Source organism: Vanessa cardui, chromosome 28 (assembly GCF_905220365.1).
Source record: "Vanessa cardui chromosome 28, ilVanCard2.1, whole genome shotgun sequence".
NCBI lineage: Eukaryota > Metazoa > Arthropoda > Insecta > Lepidoptera > Nymphalidae > Vanessa > Vanessa cardui.
The window spans coordinates 3,927,753-3,931,774 of record NC_061150.1 but is presented as its reverse complement, the minus strand read 5'-3'; the positions used below and the strand labels follow the sequence as shown (position 1 = coordinate 3,931,774).

Genomic DNA, 4,022 nt, shown 5'->3' with positions numbered 1-4,022 from the left:
TGCTCATTGACATGTCCAAATTTGGAACATCTCCTTTCAGCTGTGAAAACGAAAATGTGGGTTACGAAATCGCATATAATCGCGTTTTGCATAAAGATGATTTTAGTAAAAGTTTTATAATTACAGAAAAACAAGAAATGTTTTTACGTACTATTCTACAGTATATTAGCTAGGATTAAAAATAAATTAAAAAAAAAATCCAAATGCATTGAAAATAAACATGCGCCGCCATCTATTAGAAAGAAAGAAATATTTACCTAGGCTTCGCACAATTACAAGTTGGACTACCGTAGAGGAAGAGCAAGGCTAAGGAGGTTCGTCTCGAGACCCGAACCCAACCCTGGCCTGGGCCAAATTGGAAGACCCGAATTTTTATAATTATAAAAAGTATAAAAATAAATAACAAAAAGCAACAAAGAAGGGAAAAAAATAATAATTGATAAGTAATTATACTAATGGAGTCTGAAATATGTGTACCATTCAACTTCCAAGTTGCGTTTCAAAACCCGACGCTGATTTTTTGAAAAGCTGCGTCGGGTTTTGAAACCACGATTTATTTATGTTAATAAATCTTTTATTAAACTTAGCTTAACAAATAAAATAACTGAAGACAATATTTTCTCTTTAGCTAATAAAATCAGACGAGGGTAACTATCGCAAGGTTGCAGACGTCAGTTTATAATCTATGCTTCATAGTTCGGACCGCGTGGCGCGTGCGCCGGCGGTGAATCGACGGGGTCACGTATCCTGCCACTGTGAATTGTTTTATATACATTTTTATTACGTTATACAATAAAAGTATAACATACGAAATTATTGCGTTAAATCTGAAAGTTCTGCTTTGTTACGGTAAGTAGAATATATAATCATTGTCATAGACCTTACGTAACTGGACTTTGTACCTTAATATATTATTATGTACCAGACGAACCGTACAGCGTGTGTACTACTAAGCTGTGGAACAATAGAAAAACAACAGCTTTTGCAGTAGTGCGAATTTTATAGACCAACTTGATGAACTACGGAGCCATATCTTTAAGGTAAGAAATAAATAATTATATTAAATATACATTATTAAATTATACCTACTATATTTATAAATGTTAATTTAAATTTTTTTCATATTTAGGCAAGATATCTAAAATAATCATGATCTAAATAAATAAATTAAACAAAAAAAAAACAACTAGCAATAGGTAGGTAGATAGACTTTTATAAGGTATGAATAAACAAATGCCTACCCGAATTATAATCATGATTATCATTACATAGTATAAAACAAAGTCGCTTACCGCTGTCTGTCCCTATGTATGCTTAGATATTTTGAATTACGCAACGGATTTTAATGCGGTTTTTTTTTATAGATAGAGTGATTTGAGAGGAAGGTTTTCGTATATAATAAATGAACAATATAGTAAAGAAACACTGATAATTTTAAGAGATTCTATAGATGTCGTAACATATTCTGTAGTATATTTTTATCAGTATTACACCCGTTCGAACCAGTGTATTCATAAAACGAAACCCGCATGGGTTACACATAATATTATGTCTAAATGAATACTACAATTATAAGTAACTAGCGGCCCGCCCGGCTTCGCACGGGGTACGTAAGATTTTATGTTTTTTACCTTTCATTTATATATTTATTTGGTTTTATTTTTACATAAATTATTAGTAGTTTTTTGTTTCCCCTATTGTATAATAGAAGTAGATAAATAAAAATTGTGTAAGGTTAATTGAATTGAAACAACTCGTAGCTAAAAATGTAATTACCTTTATTTTAAAAACTATGAATGGTGTTTTGTAAGTTGTCCTTATAAATAAAATAAATAAATAAATATTTTTTAAATACAGTGCCACATTATACAGGGTTATCGGTAATTCGATGTACTTTCGTTATGGGGTGATAGAAATGACTATTTGCAATTATTTTAGCCCCCATGTATGCATAATGTACACATCAGGCAAAAGTGAACAAATGAAATGTATTTTGTACATCTGATTTGTAACACACCGGATATTTCAATTTCAAATGTCAATATTTAAACAAAAATAATTATTATCCGTTCAAATTAAAAAAATGCGAAACGAAAAAAACGGATCTATATTTAGTATGACGTCACTCCTGTCTGTCACTGGCCCGTTGATCATACTTATCCACACTGGCTGCATACTTATACACTGTTTCTCGCCTTTTGAGATACTTTTTTGTAAAAATTTAAAACGGACTACTCGATACTCCGAAAAAAACCGTATTGACGTATGTTTTGTGCCAATGTGTTCACCTACTTCACAAAGTTTTCAAATAAATGGTTTTTGGGTGGACCTTCTGACAAAAACTGAGAAAAAAGCTGGCTTCAAGCTGAAAAGAGGAATCTGGAGTTTGCTTTGACAAACCCAACTTCCATTTTCATTCGAATTACGCAATTAATTTGCATTACAATGCTCACTTTTTTATAATTATAACCTCAAATAAGTAGTCATAACAGGAGTGACGTCACTGAACGCTAAATAGTGTTTTGAAATACGTTCCGTTTCAAGTTACTTTAATTCGTAATTATTGCTAAAAAACAACATTATATCAAATATAAACCTTGCAGTGGCTCTTCTTTTATACTTTTTTTAACATTTTAAAAGCAAAATTTTCATAAATATATTATTTGCATGTTCCCTGTAAATTCATAAGAAAAAAAGACGCAAATAATGACTGAAGCTGTATATTATATGAATATGTTAGGTTGGAGAGAAGGTTCTGTTGTATATTAATTTTTCTTTGTATAATTTTACTTGTAAATAAAAATAATCTAACTGGAGAGTCATTAGGATTTTCATTTGAAAGATGGCAACAAGTTGTAGCACATAACGGGCACACATACCTAATCGATTAAAATTAAATACATATTTGTATCCTATTAGTTTGTATCTAATACAAAATATATAAACGGTTTTCAGGATCCGAAGGGGAGGCGGGTTGTTCCAGCACTTCTGTGCAGCACACCGGAAACTGCGACGAAATGCTGCTGATCGATGATGAAGCACTATGCATATAAGGCGACGCTCCTGTGGGATATTGTACAACTCAAGTTACTACCCAGAACAATTTCTGGCTTATGTTTTGTATAACACCAAAGAGGATTGCATCTAAATTATCCGTGCCTCATTATGCTGTGGACACATGTGCGTGAGCTGGAATTCGGAAGCAGCAGCAGAGACAAGCATTTCGTACGCGTTGTATAAGGTTTCTCAAGTGTAGTCTAGGTCTTTTAAAATCAACATAATAGGCTATTTAACTGGTTTTTAAAAACCATTTTATATTATTTATAAATATACATAGAGGTTAAGGAACCCAGTAAAAGTAGTTTTTTTTTATTTCTGGTACATATTTGCTGAAAAATATGAAATTAAAAAATTAATATTTAAATAGCTCGCGAAAACGGTACTTTGACAATATGGCTCTGCTTTGGGGTCGACAAAGAAGGTTAACAAGCAAGTGACGTCATCATAAACCCGGCCAATCAGGAACGTTTTGTGTCACGTAACAAACGTTGAAAAAAATGGATTTTTATTTATGGATTTTTGAATAAATTATATATTCTTTTCAACTTTCGTAAATAAATAACCATTTCTAACTCATAATGTACACTGATTACGATAATTGACACTATTTTTCACATTGTTAAATAGCCTATTAAGTTGACACAGTACCATTAAAACAAAGTTTAATTCTCAAGTCTTTACTGAGAATGTATCTTACTCTATACAAACTTTTAACCTGTAAAAACAATTACAAACTGTATTGATGGTGTGCGGGACTGCCTTTGTCCGGCAGCTTTCGATGTTATATAAAATTAATAGATAATAGTAAATTGAATAAATATAGTAGTTTATATAGTTTAGTTTATATAGCAATTTGTTAAAATTATAGTAATAGTTAATTGTTTAGCCAATAGTTTATAGTCATAAGAAAATTATTATTTGTGAGTGCAAGAGACGGCCAATAGTCACACGCTATTAGTCGA

The 4,022-nt window shown here is 31.4% G+C and overlaps 1 long non-coding RNA gene across 1 annotated transcript; it reads left to right on the top strand.

Annotated features, from left to right (window-relative positions):
• Positions 1–728: 728 nt before the first annotated feature.
• LOC124541604 lies at positions 729–3,271 on the top strand. Its single transcript, XR_006967263.1, has 3 exons — positions 729–849; positions 926–1,040; positions 2,956–3,271. It is a non-coding gene; the product is annotated as an uncharacterized LOC124541604 (long non-coding RNA).
• The last annotated feature ends 751 nt before the right edge of the window (positions 3,272–4,022 follow it).